Below are 17,251 nucleotides of genomic sequence, written 5' to 3'. Positions count from 1 at the left end.
ATCAGGGTGTAGAAGAGTGTTGCGTGAAAATACCGGAAGATATCTATAACGACTGCACAGCTACCATAGTCCTCCATAAAGTCAGCAATACAATTCCAATACCGAAAGGTGTTGGGCAGGGAGACACGATCTCACCTATGCTCTTCACTGCCTGCTTACAGGAGGTATTCCGGGGACTGGAATGGGAACAGTTGGGGATAAGAGTTAATGGAGAATACCTGAGTAATCTGCGATTCGCTGATGACATTGCCTTGCTAAGTCACTCAGGACATGAAGTGCAAAGCGTGATCAATGAGTTAGACAGGCAGAGCAGAACAGTGGGGCCAAGAATTAACATGCAGAAAACCAAAGTAGTGTTCAACAACCTAGCAAGGGAACAGCAGTCCACAAATGGTGGTGAGGTGCTGGAAGTGGTCTACTCAGGGCAGGCAGTGGCTGGCCCCTGCTACCCTTCCCTGCCCCTGGAATCCAGTCTTTATTGAAGGACGCTTCTGCTTATACAGTTAGACCTCGATGCGACAAACTTCAACACAATGAAATCCTCAATGTAACGAAGTATTCCAGTTTTCATAGCTTCCCGTCCACAGGACACCGTATATTTTTAACGAAGTAGACTTTGCCGCACTTTCAATGAAACGAACCTGTAGAAACAGTGTCTCATCGGCACGTGTGGTTGAGCACAGCGCACACATAATATGGGCACTGCTTGGCTTTCACGGCACACAGGCAGATGCAAATACAACGACAATCATCGACAATCGGGCGAGGCTGTGCAGCAGCCTTGGCAGCCTGCGGCTCTCACTGCCTCGCCCAAAATCGGCAAAGAAAGCACAGCACTGCTTGCGCTCAAAGGCAGCTAGCTCACTCTGTCTACAGTGTTTAGAGATGTCCGAAGCTTGGTAGAAGGACTGGAAGGGTCAGGCTCTGAGGCCCGCTGCATGGCTCACACCTGACAACCTCACTTCTCCCACAGATTATGTGCGTTATAGTCGACTCTTGTTAAAGGTGCCCTGCGACGTAGAAAAAGCATGGGGCTTTATTCTTTGTATGCAGAGTAAGGGACATTGTGAGTCCTGAACGCCCAATGAAATCGCCGAAATCGTAATATTTGATATTTTAATCTTCACTAGAAATGCTTGTTTCGAGCCGATGGTGTCGCAACGCGGCGGCCATTTGCGGCAGCGGAAATGAGGTGTCATCCAGATAGGGCGCTGCCTTTCTCATTGGTTGGGCGTCCAGTTTGCATATTGTTCCTTTATGCTTGCGAAATGGATCCAAAATATTATGTCTCTGAGTACTGAAAGCTTTTCGCATGCCACAAAAACTGGAAAGAAGCAGGGAAAGTGAACGAAAACTCATGTAATGTCTCAACCGAGACCTTTGAGGAAATAAAATAAAATAAATAAACAAGAATACAGCTAGGGGCGACACTTTCCATTCCGCTTCAAACCTTCGTGGCGGCCAGTGCTGTTCAAAAAACGTTGGCTCAGACCAGAAAGCGCGCGCGTCGAGACCGGCCGTGACCATACCAAGCGAAAAAAGAAAGCCAGTCGACCCACCTTGCCCAAAATTGTGAAGAGAAAGGCCGGACAGGAGACGAGTTTGGGGGGGAGGGCCCACAGCCTTCCAGTCCGACTAAAAAAGAAACTTCGGGGAGCTTCCTTTGTGGTTAGTCACCCCTGCCCTGACTACGGCGTCGCGTACACGGGGGGAAGACGCCGTCAAAATGCGCGGCTGTCTACAGCCCCGACAAAGCAACAACTGCATGCACGCTTCCGCTGCGTGTGCGCTAGGCGCGTTTCTGGTTGGTAGCGCCCAATCTCGGTACTGGGTGAGTGAAATGGGCGAGTGAAATGCATTTTCATCTGAGCTTTTCACTTCAAATTTTCACAGTGGAATAACTTTCATTTGCATGCTCCGATTTCAATAATTCTTTTTGCTCTGGTCTCTGGAAATTATGATGAATCTATTTAATGATATTAACTGGTACCGAGGAAATCATCGCGGGGCCCCTTTAACGAGTAGATCATGGGGACCACAAAAAACCTTGAATTAACTTCCAATCAAGCACAAAGCACAAAAAAAAAACATCTTTTTTCATGTGGAATCTCACTGCTGAAAGAAAGCTCTGCAAGCTGTAGATGTGCCTAATTGCTTCTTCGGCGTTACCATCAACTGCGAAAAAGCGCTCCCAGAAGCGGAAGCTGTCCTTGCAATGGAGCCGTTGGTGTCGGCCTCTTACGCTCCGCAGGGGCGCAATACCAGACATCAATAATCATGACTGCAACAGCGACAGCTTCGTCGCAGCTGACCATCCACCACATCTTTCACACATGCGGTTTACACTCGAAACTCTCCGATTTCCGGCAGCTGCTGTGAGCGTACCACTTCCCTTTCATGGTCATCTCTGAATCACGCGTCAAGAAAAATTTTCGAGAGCAGGGATACCATTTTCACCATTCACAGCGACCAGACGACGTCACCAGATTGCCAATAGGCTTTCGCAAGGATATCCCAGCATTCTTGGTTGATGTTCTGCCACACAGTGACAGTGCATACGTGTGCACCGTAACGCTAATTGGCAGACGAGTATGCACTCTCACTGGAGTACTATTTCTTGGGCCAGGCAAACCATTCGACGATCCAAGGCTTGAAAACTTGATAGCAAGGCCGCCCTCTCCACATACTATTTGTGGAGACTTCAATACAACGAAACTTTGGGGCAGGGTAGCCCACATAGCACATGTGCGTGAAGTACCAAGCTTGGAGAACTTCTCTCAACAGATTCAACTGAGCCGCTAAATGAAGGCAGCATAACGACTGCCAGCAGGATTGACGTGACCTTGGTAGCAAGTTTAGTTGCCCACAACTTTGCCTGGTGCGCCGATTTGGAAACACACGGAAGGGACCATTACCCAGTCCTCATATGAGCTGTCTGTCCGTGTGCAGACTGCGCCAAAGAAATTCCTTACAAAATCTACTGACTGAGGTGCATGCAAGGACGCTGCGAGCGGGGTAATTAATGCCGCAACCCAGAACAAGGAATTAGTACCGACAACAGCTCATTGTCTGAGAGAGAGGACACGAATTACAGCTAAAAATGATGGGCAACCTTCAAATGATGAGGCATTTCGCAGGCTACTCGCAGGCGAGCTGAAAGGAAAGCTCTGCGGACAAAAAACCTTGAATACCTGCATGCCTGCCGACGAGCACAACATCATATTCGGTGCAATCTGGATAAACTCAGTCGGCAAAGATGGCGTGACTTTTGTTCTACACTGGATGTGCGCCAACCAGTAACAAAAATTTGGCAGATCGTTACAGGCATGCATACACCACTCCAACAGCTCCACCCCTTCACTGCACTCTCCCTTCATGAACAAAAACACCTAAAAGAAGAGTGCTGCAGAGAGCGGGGTCAGGGCCCCCAACACTCTCCGCAGACGGTCAGTCAGGCATCCCCACAGGCGGCAGTGCCAGCAGTGGACCTGCCTTTCACAATGGAAGAGCTGTCCACAGCTATTGCGGAATCCAGCCGAGGCACGTCTCCTGGTCACGATGAAGTGACCCGTGACGCCATCACAAAGCTACCCCACAACTGCCGTCCTCGACTGCTGGACAACTCTTCCTCGCTTACTGGTGAGGTCCCCACACAATGGAAGCGATGGCAAAAATTGTGCCTGTTTTGCAACCCTGTAAGCAGCCAATGAGCTACGCCTCCTTCCGGCCCACTGCCCAGCTGAGCTGCGTAGGCAAGCTTACGGAGCGAATGACCTGCAAACGCATCACTCGGTAACTCGAAAGCCGAAATGCGTATCCCCAAGAAATGAGCAGCTTCCGTCAAAATAGTTCTGTGGCTAATAATGTCATCGCCCACGTCTCATCCCTTGAAGAGTGCCTTCAGGCTGGGTATGTCCCAATAGCTGTTCTCCTTGACATCATGGCCGCTTCGGACTCAGTTTTTCACCATGAAATTCTTGCAGCCCTGGTGAGTCATGGCCTCGCAGCAAGGCTGTACAAATGGATTGGGCACTATTCAAAAAAACAAAAAACTTTTATGAGCACTCCAAATGGACCAACACTCTTTCACGCAGTGGAGAGGGGCATACCTAAGGAGCGGTGCTCAGCCCTCTCCTGTTCAATATTACCCTTATACACATAACAATAAACCTCCAGTAACTGCCATTCAATGGTTCTGCTTGAAAAAGCCTTCGTTGAAGGCACCTTGTGCTACTGACTACCAGTGCTTCAAAGGTTATCTCCAACAAGCAATAAGACTCTCGTTGCCGCACGGAACAACTGCCTGCGAATATGCCTTGGCCTCCCAAAGGGTTCCTCTGCATCAGGAACAGTAGCGGAGGCAGGATGTCTCCCACTAGAGGTGATTGCCGCCCAGGAAACTATGCGTACCCATCTCCGCCATGTTCTTCAAGGGAAGAAGCACTTCCTATACCGTGTCCACCTAACTCACAGCAACTCTAGCTTTGGCCGGGCAGTGCAGCTCCTGCCCATCCCTACTATTAATCAGCCACAGAAACTACTACCTCTGGCCTTTCCTCCATGGACACTCTCTCCTCTAAAGGTGAAGAAGTCTGTTCCAGGTGTGAATGCAAAGAGCCGCATGCCATAGGCAGCTCTTCTACAAACTACTCTCGCCTACTTAACGGAGGAATATATGCAGCATACCTACCACCGACGGTTCAACTACTCAAGACACTTCTTCCTGTGGCCTAAATGTGCCCTCAACAAGCCATGACCTTTCTTACCGGCAGTAGCAGAAGACATCTCCTAAGACACCTGAGCTTTACGGCATTGGGGAAGCTGTTTCCTATATCCTGCGCCGAACCCCTGGCCAATGGGCTTATCTTTAGCATCTCTGCCGATCCTGTCCAACCTGCTGACCAACACCAATCATCAACCCATTTCCCTTGACATCGGGCATCTGCATCATTTGGCTGTTGCCGCAGGCCACTGCATAACATTTCAGTGGGTACCTGCTCACTGTGGCATTCTGGCCAATGAAAAAGCAGATGAAGCAGCCCGTAAGGGCCACCAACATCAGAGATATATTCAGAGTAAAAGATTTGTTTCCGAAGAAACGTATCGGCTCTGGAGCTTGCCGACACAGCACCACAAATTCCTGTACTTGGTCGGCTGAACTCTCAGATCAAGACTCCCCCCCAAAATTCCTCGCCATCTGGAAGCACTTTATCCCCGACTTCGCCAACTTAAAGGCCACTGGACATCTTGACAAGCTCTAATTTCACCTTGCATGTTATCTCCAACCATGCTTCACGTAGTGAACTTTGTTAGCTCCTATGTCGGACTATGCACTTCATCATTTCATATGTAACATCCTTACTCCCCAATGCACCTTAGCGCACATTTAATGGTTGCATTTTATCTTCTCCCCTTTTTGTTTTATTTCACCTCTTCCACACCCATCTCCTTCCGCCTTTATCTCCCAAATTCCCTTCCCAACGCAGAGTAGCATGCCAGTGATTTTTAGACGCCGGCTAAACTCTCTCCCACGCGTGCGCACGCTCTGTGAGAGCAAGACCCACAGCCACAATAGCAGCCATCGGCTGCAGCTAGTCCTCAGTGTTGTCATCGTCACTTTCCTGGCCTGGTTCGTCATGCGGTCGAACTACCTCCAGAATCTTGCTGTCTGTCAGCGCACGGCACGTTTTAACTGGGGCGTCTACAATGGCATATCATATTTACACGATTGTAAGTCAACTCAAATGTAAATCGACCCCCCATATCGCATGTCAGCAAAAAAAAAAAAACAAAAAAATCTTGGAGGTCACTTGAGCTTTGCTTCTAAGAGAAGAACGCAACAACGTTACCGGGCCACTGTCGCTTAATGTCAGCCTCCATGAGCAGGCGCATGCGGGTGTGCCCATGGGCACAACCTAAATCGAAAATGTACCAGTCACTGTAGTACTCATCCACACTTACGGCATCGTCATTGCTGGTGTTGTCCCACAGCACGTCGTTCAAACATGGTCGTCCAGCGAAACTTCCCACTTCACAAACAACCACAGCACCTCGTGAAATCTCGCACTTCACAAAACAGCTGCACCACGACATCGCATGGAACAGCTGAAAAGTTTGCCTCGCTGCAGCCACCACGCCTGCCTGTGCCACCCGTTCCGAGGTGCTGAACTTCGGGCCTGGCGCACAGTTGTTCTTTTCTTCGGTGCAAAGAGTCTTGAATGTAGCCCTGAACGAGTGCCGATGCTTACCGGACACACAGCACAGATGATGAAAGCACTACATTAAAAACTTGTACAACGTGGCCGGCAGTTGTCGAGCGCGTCAAACAGAGGCAAAGAAGAAATTATGCGTTAGCGGCGACGGCTCTTCCATCAATTACCGACACTGCCTGGAAGCACTGCTGTTCCGAATGGTGGCCTCGCTGCGTTTAGACCCTTCCATCGACTATCGACACAACCTGGATCGCCAAGTTGGCAGCTGAAAACAAAAAAAAATCCTGCTGAACAAGCGTGAATGCTACTGGGTAGAGCGGAGAGCAAACATAATATTGCAAACACACTGTAGCCTCCCCGATATCTCATTTGTCTCACCTCTAATCATGGTGCCATGCTTCAATTTCGATTGTAAGCCGACCCCTCCATTTCGGGTTTTCACCCTCACAAGTATAGGTCGCCCTACAGTCGTGTGAATATGGTAACCTTCAAGGCGTACGTCAATGAGAGCTTCGCCAAGATCTGTGCTGTCAGGCTCACTTGGTTGAGCTTTCCCCCAGTGAGCTAGCAGAGGCATGCCCTGAAGCAACTGCTGATGGAGATGGTGCAATCCCACGCTCGTGCTAGCATGTGAATGACACTCAGCAGATCCACCTCGTATTCTGAGGAGATCCATACACGAAATCATGTGCTAGAGGAGGCGCTGCCTGTATAGGAACATTCTTGATAATGCTCTGGTCCATCGGCTGCAAGCCCGGCATACAGCACCCAAGGCTGGCACATTCATGTGTGTGCTGCATTGCTCCACAAGAAACAGCACTTTGCGGTTCAAGAATGCATGCCTGCATGCCAGCGTCATCCAAACCTTCTCGTCCGGCGCATAACCCACAGCAAGAGCCTTCGTGCCTTTGAAACATCTCGCTTCTGCAGCTTTCTCCATCATAAGCAGGCGACATCGTTCTGTGCCAGTCATGTCTGCCGCGATCAGTACCGACACCTTCTCCTTGCAGTGGTTGCCTAAGTCATCGTCACTGAAAGTCAGGGTATCGTCTAATAGCAGCTGACAGAAAAGTGCAGTCTCATCTGTGTTAAAAATATCTTCCGGTTTGTATTCATTTAGGTATTCACACAGCTTTTCCTCCTTCCATGTTGTGCTTGTTTCCTGGTTTACCTATGTATTTCTCCACATACGCTGCTGAAAACTCGTGACAATCGTTTAAGTGGGTCAGCCAAAACCAAAGTCGTTGATCCCCAACATTGCTGCAAGCGATCAGCTCCCACCGCAACGACGCCACCACTGAGAGGAAGTTTGTTGCTCCACACTTCCCTGATCCATACCAGCAGCACCTTCTTCAACTCCAGGTAGACACTGGTGCGCATTCATCCCGAGACATCTTGAACTCATCATGCTCAAAAGCATCCAGTATTCAGCACTTGTTCTTTATAAAGTTAGGAGGCGTACTTGGCTTGATCCGATACTTCCGCACAAAGTTTTGCTTGGTGGCGCCTCCCTTGCCTACTTTCAAAATCTCCACTTTTATCACCAGGTCGAGCATGAGAAAAGAGATGAGGGTTACCATGGATATCAGCATCGCGACTGCAGTTGAAATTTGAAGCGTGGAATCATGTGCAGAACAAGCCAGCTAGCACGCTGCTGACACTGCAACAGAGACATTTGAGGCCTGCCTCGCCCTGATGCACGCTGCCTAATCTCACACAATCTTGCCGCTTCCAGTATGCAGCACTGTGGGCACAGCTGTAGCAAATAATAATCTCACTGCTTCAAAAACAACAGCACTACGGATTATTGCGATGGCGATGACACCAGCACGGAGCTGCAGTGGCATTCTATCAAAAAATGAGCCTCTTCGCTGAAAAATAACTTCTCATTAAATGATACTATGGGCTTCTAACTTGCAATTACTGAGTGATTTTTTCTATATGCTTAGTACAGTGGAACCTCGATTATACGACGTTCAGGGGACCGCGCGAAACCGTCGTATAATCCGGGTGTCGTATAATCGAAAATCAAAGAATGCGGCCAGTGGCGCTCGGCCTTGCGCCGAAAACTGTTGACCGGCTTCAAGCCCGCGGCAAGTACGCCAATCAGATTAAAAAAGACAAAACCCAGCATTTGTTTGAAACAGATTTGCAAAAAAATCTTTATTACCGTTTAAAAAATCGGTAATTTTTTTTTTTTTTGCACCTTTGCCCAACCTCGGCGCATCAACTTTCTTTCAAGGGCTGCCATGTCTGGCAGTAGGCCGCCAACATCGTCGCGCGCGCAAGCAAAGCGCCGGATGTTGTCGACGCTCTGCAACACGTCGGCGTAACTAGGAATGGGAGCGCAAACCTCTGCATCTTTGTCCACTTCGGAAGTTTTATCGTGGGGCACAAGCATCCATTACTTCCATTACAAAAAGCGCCGTGGACGCCGCTGTCCTCGCTTGGGCGAGCGCGGCCTCGCCCGCTTATCTGTTTTTTCATCAGCGTCGGCTCCTGCAGACGCATCTGTTGCTGGGACGCGCGTCTTATCTTTTCTCTTTATCTTTCCTCTGATCTTTTAACTCTCCTCGGCAGCGGTGGTGGCTTGGCTCACGCCAGTAGGCGGGCCCGTGCGCTTTCCTCTTCATCCTTCTCTCAGTCGCAACGACAACACGCAGGCCGCGCCTCCTTGGGACTCCGACTGCACAGGCTCGACGAAAAAGAGAGCAACTGCACTTGGCGGCCTCGGCAACGCTCTCTTCCGCGCAAAAACGGGGGTGCTTAGATTCGCATGCAGTTTTTTTTTTTTTTCAGAAATTTTTTTTCCGAAAATAGGGGGGGGGGGGGTGCTTAGAATCGCGAAAACACGGTACATCCCGGCCTGCGTTTGCTGACGGCCTTTTTCGACGGACGGCACGAGCCAGCCGTCGTACGAAGCGGGGTCCTTCTAAAATTTGCGTCGTATAACCGAGGTTTTTAATGCATTGTCTCTATGGGGGTTTTGCCGGGACCGCACAAATTCGTCGTAAAATGCGGGTCGTCGCATGACCGGGGGACGTATAATTGAGGTTCCACTGTACATGCAAAACTGACAGCACCAACACTTCACTTCTAGTCAACCGAAAATACCAATTACATGGCTTCAAATTATCGGGAGTCAACTGTACGTGCTAAGATGGCATGCTTACGGTGGCCAACACGAGCAGTGGGGTGGGCCCCAGTTCATCTCCTCAGTTGGTGAGCCTCTTTTCTCCCTTGCCGACAAGGAGAAAGAAAAGCGAGTAGGGCAGATGGCTCGCTGCGTGGCGTCACTGCATTTGGGGATGGTGGTGACAGCAAAACTCAAGACGGACGCATCCCCCTGTCACCCAGCGGCGGTTGGCATGATGCCGTATAATGCGGAATATAGGTCGGGGCGGAATATAGGCCGACCCCCTTACCTTGAAGCAAAGAGGTCGAAATAAAAATTACAAGGCACAAAACTTTGTTCTATTTACTGGTGCCACCACACTCGTCGCCTGCTCATTCTTCCGAGCTGTCTGAACTCTCGTCCCAAGACGACTGCTTCACACTGGCTGCGTCCCACAACATGTCGTCCTCGGCACCGTCCAACGAGTTGCTAATGCAACATTTGTTGAATGCCCGCACCACCACATCGTCATTCAGTGAGCACCAAGCGTGAGACACCCACGTGGCCACAGTGGGAAGAGACGGCCTGTGCAGCCGGCCGGTTGGAGTAGTCGGGTTGTCCCCGGCCATCCACTGATTTCACGCACACGGTCTTTAAATCGTTCATTCAGCGCGACGTGCAGCGGCTGAAGTGTTGACATCATGCCCCCCAGAATGACAGTGAGCTCCATCCTCCCGTCACGAAGCGCCTGCTCCACACCGGTGGTCAAGTGCCCACGAAAGGCATCCAAGACGAGCATGCTCGGACACCGCAGGAGTGCTCCGGGTCACCGATTCCAGACAGTGTTGATCCAATTCAACATGAGGGCCTCACCCACAGAGCCCTTTTCGTTCACGCCAACAACAGTGTCCTGTGGGAAGGGCTCTTTCAGCAGCATCTTCCTCTTGAATAATTATATATGGGGGCAGCTTTCTGGGGTGGTATTCTGCCGGTGTCGCCTTTTGCGACATGTCGCATATGGGCGGGGCCTAAAAAAGTGCTTACAGATGCTCGAAGAAACGGAAAAAGCTGCCGGCACTTTCGTCTGCGGTGCATTCATTCACTCCGAGAAGCGACAATTTACCACTGCTGATTCACTAGCAGCAGTAGTTTCGTATCTTTTATAGCAAGAATATTTGCCATCACATGACGTCTAATGTTCAAAAAAAACATTTGAAAATTTAATATAAACTCGCTTTACTTCATTTAAGTCTACAAAACACCGCGAAAAGCTCCAAATCTATTTTTCTTTCGTTCCGGACGGTTGTGCTAGGTTTCGGCTGCGTTTCGGGCAGTTGCAGACGGTAGCAGTGTAGCTGGAGGTCCCATTAGGCTTGCGCGCTCCGGAATCGAGAGCGTATCTAAAAAACTAGGCTGAATTGCAGCTTAAACTTTATCATCGAAGCAAGGTAAGTCAACAATGCTTCCTGCGAGGATTAAGGAGCTCATATACAAATCTTTGTTTTTGTCCCATTTGAATTATTGTCACCTTGTCTGGGGCATGACCACTCTGAATAATCTTGACAAAATTTATCTACTTCAAAAGAAAGCGATAAGGTGCATATTCCAGCTTAGTTTCAACCAGCATACAAGCCAGTACTTTGAAGATGCATGTATTATGAAAATTTTTGACATCTATAGTTATCAACTGCTTTCTAGGTATAAGAAGGAGCTACTTCGTCATATTGATTATTTGGGGACACTGGCCTGCCTAACACCGAGCGAGAAGCTGTATAACATTAGACAACACTCCCCGTGGCAGACTAAAACTCCAAGAACAAACTACGGTTTACAAATGATTGCCTTCCAGCTGCCTAAACACCTAAACACGTTACATCATAAAAATATTGACATAATTAGTACGCCGATCCGTGACCTTTGTAAACATTTCCTGTGTTTCAAAAATTAGTCTGGTTTATAATCTTTTCATTTTTCCTTTTTATTCAATGTTTGCATCAAAACTTTGTAGTACTATTTTTGTTATTGTGGTACTGTTGCACAATATGTATTCTTTGTTCCCCTGATGCCTTTGTATATGAAGGGGCCGAGGGCTCGTCAAGCCTTGCTGGCTTTTTTCCTCGGCCCTTTTCATCGTTGTGATGAATAAATCCCTCTTATTATACTTATTATTATTATAGCGAAAAGTAACAACACCAGTAGTTGCCCGTAAACATGCCGACTGGAATCGCAAGGACTGCTGAATTGGCTGAAGCGGGCGGCTCTCGCTTGAAAGGACGTCGCCATGTTTTCACGCCAAGGGCGCAAAGGCCGCAACTGCCGATAGCGTTCGTACGCTAACGGTAGCCCGTCGCCCGCGCAAATCGCTTCAGCGCATTCCGTTGTTCGACTAAGCGTAGTAAATTGGGGCGACGTCACGATGACGCAGCAGGAAGGCGGATCCGTGTCGTCACGCCACCGTCACCGCGGCTCGAGCCAATCAGCGAAGAGCGAATGCGACATGTCGCAAAATGCGACACCGGGAGAATACCACCCCTGCTGTCACTGGCAAGGATCTGGCACTATGCTCGTGGACAAATCTGCCACCTTGTTTTCGAGCTCAGAGTGCACCGTGCGTCGCAAGGATGTCCTCTGCACATTGCAGGCAGACAGCTTAACTTTCTGCATTCACCAGTACCAGATGGTTTTCTCCGAGATGCCAAAGTGTCGCTGGGCAGACATGTTTCCGTACACTTTGGCGAATTCAATAACTTTTTTTTAAATGCCGCAGTGAACTCGTGCTAGCACAATAAAAACCAAACAAGCTGTTGACTGGCGTGATGCAGGTTTCCTCCTTCCCAGTGAGCTGTTGCATCGTCTTGAGAGCAACTAGTCTTTCCAGACTGATGCAGCTGGTGCAACACTGGGCGGCAGCTGTTGCCCGAGAGCAGCCTGCCATCCTCAAGCTTCAACAGGAGAATGAGGCATCTCGTGCTAGCACAATAAAAACCAAACAAGCTGTTGACTGGCGTGATGCAGGTTTCCTCCTTCCCAGTGAGCTGTTGCATCGTCTTGAGAGCAACTAGTCTTTCCAGACTGATGCAGCTGGTGCAACACTGGGCGGCAGCTGTTGCCCGAGAGCAGCCTGCCATCCTCAAGCTTCAACAGGAGAATGAGGCATCTCGTGCTAGCACAATAAAAACCAAACAAGCTGTTGACTGGCGTGATGCAGGTTTCCTCCTTCCCAGTGAGCTGTTGCATCGTCTTGAGAGCAACTAGTCTTTCCAGACTGATGCAGCTGGTGCAACACTGGGCGGCAGCTGTTGCCCGAGAGCAGCCTGCCATCCTCAAGCTTCAACAGGAGAATGAGGCATCTCGTGCTAGCACAATAAAAACCAAACAAGCTGTTGACTGGCGTGATGCAGGTTTCCTCCTTCCCAGTGAGCTGTTGCATCGTCTTGAGAGCAACTAGTCTTTCCAGACTGATGCAGCTGGTGCAACACTGGGCGGCAGCTGTTGCCCGAGAGCAGCCTGCCATCCTCAAGCTTCAACAGGAGAATGAGGCATCTCGTGCTAGCACAATAAAAACCAAACAAGCTGTTGACTGGCGTGATGCAGGTTTCCTCCTTCCCAGTGAGCTGTTGCATCGTCTTGAGAGCAACTAGTCTTTCCAGACTGATGCAGCTGGTGCAACACTGGGCGGCAGCTGTTGCCCGAGAGCAGCCTGCCATCCTCAAGCTTCAACAGGAGAATGAGGCATCTCGTGCTAGCACAATAAAAACCAAACAAGCTGTTGACTGGCGTGATGCAGGTTTCCTCCTTCCCAGTGAGCTGTTGCATCGTCTTGAGAGCAACTAGTCTTTCCAGACTGATGCAGCTGGTGCAACACTGGGCGGCAGCTGTTGCCCGAGAGCAGCCTGCCATCCTCAAGCTTCAACAGGAGAATGAGGCATCTCGTGCTAGCACAATAAAAACCAAACAAGCTGTTGACTGGCGTGATGCAGGTTTCCTCCTTCCCAGTGAGCTGTTGCATCGTCTTGAGAGCAACTAGTCTTTCCAGACTGATGCAGCTGGTGCAACACTGGGCGGCAGCTGTTGCCCGAGAGCAGCCTGCCATCCTCAAGCTTCAACAGGAGAATGAGGCATCTCGTGCTAGCACAATAAAAACCAAACAAGCTGTTGACTGGCGTGATGCAGGTTTCCTCCTTCCCAGTGAGCTGTTGCATCGCCTTGAGAGCAACTAGTCTTTCCAGACTGATTCAGTTCAGTTCAGTTTATTTACCTTAAAGGCCCCCTTTCGGGGGTATTACATAAGGGGTGGGATCTTAATAAAATGAGCAAACAAAACAGCGAATATTATTTAGCACTGAAGGTGATCGGTTACATGTTCTTGAAAAGTAGAGGATGAAGCGATGTTGACGATGTCACGGGGTAGGCCGTTCCAGTCTGTTGCTGCTCGAAAGAAAAATGAAGCAGAAAAGGTGGCAGTATGCGATGGTGGCCGGGCAACCTGTAGGGGATGACTGGTGCGGTGAGATATGCGTGCGGCAGCTGTGATATACGGTGACCGATTGAGGGAAGAATGGAATAATTTGTGATAAAGGGTGAGACTTGAAATGCGACGACGGAACGAAAGGGGCGGTAGTCCTGATAATGCTTTCAATGAAGAAATGCTGACGTCATATGAGTATGAAGAGTGGATGAATCGAGTGGCACGATTTTGGACAGCTTCTAATGCATTAATTAAATAAGTTTGGTGCGGGCTCCATATGGCAGATGCATATTCTAATTTTGGTCTGATGAGCGATTTATATGCGAGTAATTTTACGTGTTGAGGGGCAAGGCGGAGATGGCGCTTGAGAAAACCAAGTGTTTTATTCGATGCTGAAATGATGTTGCCAATATGGGTGCGCCAAGATAAATCACAAGACAAGGTGACTCCTAGATACTTATAAGATGGTACTGAATCAATCGAGGTGTTAGAAATAGAATATTGGAAGCGATGCGGGCTATGACGACGAGAGAAGGATAAGAGTTTGCATTTATTAGGATTTAGGGACATGAGCCAGTTGTTACACCAATTAAGTACGCTGTTAAGATCGGTTTGAAGACTAAGTTGATCACGAGAGTTATTAATAGTGCGGTAAATAACACAGTCGTCAGCGAACATTCGAATACTGCAGGAAACGTGGTCAGGTAAATCATTAATATATATTAAAAAGAGTAATGGACCGAGTACAGATCCTTGCGGAACGCCTGATGTAACCGGGAGGCTGTTAGACAGGTGGCCATTAGCAAAGACTGATTGAGAACGATTAGTGAGAAACTGCTCAATCCACTGTAGTATGTTAGGATGTAAGTTCAGCTGTGCAAGTTTTACTAATAAACGACGGTGGGGAATTTTGTCAAAAGCTTTTGCAAAATCTAGAAATATGGCATCAGTCTGTATGTTACGGTCAAGATTAGTGTGCAAGTCGTGAAGGAACAACGCTAATTGGGTTTCACAAGAGAGGCCCTTACGAAACCCATGTTGTGAAGAATGGAAGAAATCGTTTGAGTCTAAGAAACTTATGATCTGAGAGTAGATGACATGTTCCATGATTTTGCAGGGTACGCTAGTTAATGAAATGGGGCGATAATTCATGGGGGAGTCTCTGTTACCTGATTTGTGGACTGGAACGACCTTCCCCGTTTTCCAGTCATCTGGAATGATCCCTGAAGAGAGCGATTGCGAAAAAATCAAAGATAAGTAGGCTGCACATGTTGATTTCACATTTTTAAGCAGTTTTGTATTAATCATGTCCATACCAGCTGATGATGAGAGTTTCATGTTATCGATTATGGAAGCGATACCATCAGCGAGGAATGTGATAGCTGGCATGATGGCTTCTGTGTTGAGCGATGGTAACTGTGAAGGCATGTCAAATTCACTCGTGAAAACCGATGCAAATGCGTTATTAAATATTTCTGCGCATTCATCGTTAGTAACCGCTTCGTGCAAGTCGTTAGTGAGTGTAATATCATGAGTGTGCTTAGGATTTAAAACCTGCCAGAATTGTCTAGGATTGCTGATTAGTAGCTTCGGTAAGTCAGTGTGATAAAATGAGCGCCTGGCGCTACGAACTGCAAGTAAGTATGATTTCTCAGATGCAAGGTATTTTTCCCAAGCGGCTTGATTATCAGTGTGTTTGGCTGAACGAAACAGGCGTTTCTTCTTGTTTTCTAGACGTTTTAGATGCTTAGTAAACCATGGCTTATTGCGGTTATTTTGGAAAGATACCCTGGGGATAAACATATTAGAGAGCATATTTAACTTATTTTTGAATATCAACCAGTTTTCGTGAACAGAGTGATTGTCGAATGTGGATTGGTACTCTGAAAAGAACATGTTAAGGTCTTCAGTTATTGCATCGTAATTCCCTTTATCGTACAGATTTATTGTTTTTCTGGATGGGTGCTTCTGAGCTGGGGTAAATGAAAATAGAGCATGTAAGATTTTATGGTCGCTGATTTCTGGAAGATAACTAATGGATGATAGGTACTCAGGGCTATTAGTTAGTATTAGGTCAAGGGTGTTTGCGGTTGCATGCGTGACACGAGTAGGTTCCGAGACTAACTGTGTGAGGTTAAAATTTAAACAGACATCAATGAAGTTCTTGGCTTCTGTATTGCATGTTAATGAGGAAGTGCCTAAACTCTGCCAATCAATGTCCGGATAATTGAAGTCCCCGAAAAGGAGAATGCGCGCATTTGGGTATTTAACAACAAGATGATTTATGGTATCATTCAGATGTCGACAGAAGTTTGGATTTGACTGCGGGGGCCTATAACAAACGCCAAGAAGTACTGTTACAGGGGGAGTGCGAATAATTAGCCATAATGATTCCATATCAGATGTGACGTGTGCAATAGAGCATGATAAACCTCGGTGAATTGCAACAAGAACACCGCCCCCCCGTGAGTCTTTCCGATCGTTTCGGTAGACGTTGAATTCCGGTAAGTCAGTTAAAACTTCAGCGTCGGACACGTTACTGTTTAACCAAGTTTCAGTTAGTATAAGTATATTGCTCCTGGATGACGAAATTACGTTGGATATGAGTTCACGCTTTGGGAGGAAGCTGCGGATGTTAGTGTATATCACGGAAAACGAGAGAACATTTGAGGAAATATTTGAGGGTGTCGCGCGCTGGCGTTTTATTGGTGTAGGGTGAAGGGACGATTGCTACGCGAGTTGCTTTACGGTGTTAGATGAAGTGTCAAAAATATAACGGTTCGAGCCGATGTGAAGTGTTTTAAATCGCAAGGAAAATTTGGCAGACCGGGCTTTAGCAAATGCAACTAGTTGTTTTCGCGCGTGACGAACGGCATGCGAGAAGTCCTCTCCAACACTATAAACCGTGTCTTTCAGATTCCGCCCATTTGATAGGAGGGATTCTTTAGTTTTGCTACTTGTGAATTTCACGATTATGGGACGATTTTTATCTTGTGAGTGACGACCGAGGCGATGAGCTCTTTCTATTTCGTGAGGTTCCACAGTTATTTGAAGGTTATTCCGGCAAACATCAATGATTAGTTTTTCAGATTCTGCCCACGTTTCGTTATCGTTACTGGTGCAACACTGGGCGGCAGCTGTTGCCCGAGAGCAGCCTGCCATCCTCAAGCTTCAACAGGAGAATGAGGCATCTCGTGCTAGCACAATAAAAACCAAACAAGCTGTTGACTGGCGTGATGCAGGTTTCCTCCTTCCCAGTGAGCTGTTGCATCGTCTTGAGAGCAACTAGTCTTTCCAGACTGATGCAGCTGGTGCAACACTGGGCGGCAGCTGTTGCCCGAGAGCAGCCTGCCATCCTCAAGCTTCAACAGGAGAATGAGGCATCTCGTGCTAGCACAATAAAAACCAAACAAGCTGTTGACTGGCGTGATGCAGGTTTCCTCCTTCCCAGTGAGC

The 17,251-nt window shown here is 48.2% G+C and overlaps 1 protein-coding gene across 3 annotated transcripts in view; it reads right to left on the bottom strand.

Annotated features, from left to right (window-relative positions):
* Polr1A (RNA polymerase I subunit RpI1) overlaps window positions 1–17,251 on the bottom strand; it is a 155,302-nt gene that overhangs the window by 79,167 nt on the left and 58,884 nt on the right. The gene's annotated exons all lie outside the window — the stretch shown is intronic.

Source organism: Amblyomma mixtum, chromosome 1 (genome assembly GCF_055824585.1).
Source record: "Amblyomma mixtum isolate Tamu chromosome 1, ASM5582458v1, whole genome shotgun sequence".
Taxonomy (NCBI): Eukaryota; Metazoa; Arthropoda; class Arachnida; order Ixodida; family Ixodidae; genus Amblyomma; species Amblyomma mixtum.
The sequence above is the reverse complement of the archived record's forward strand: the minus strand, read 5'-3'. Positions and strand labels throughout refer to the sequence as shown.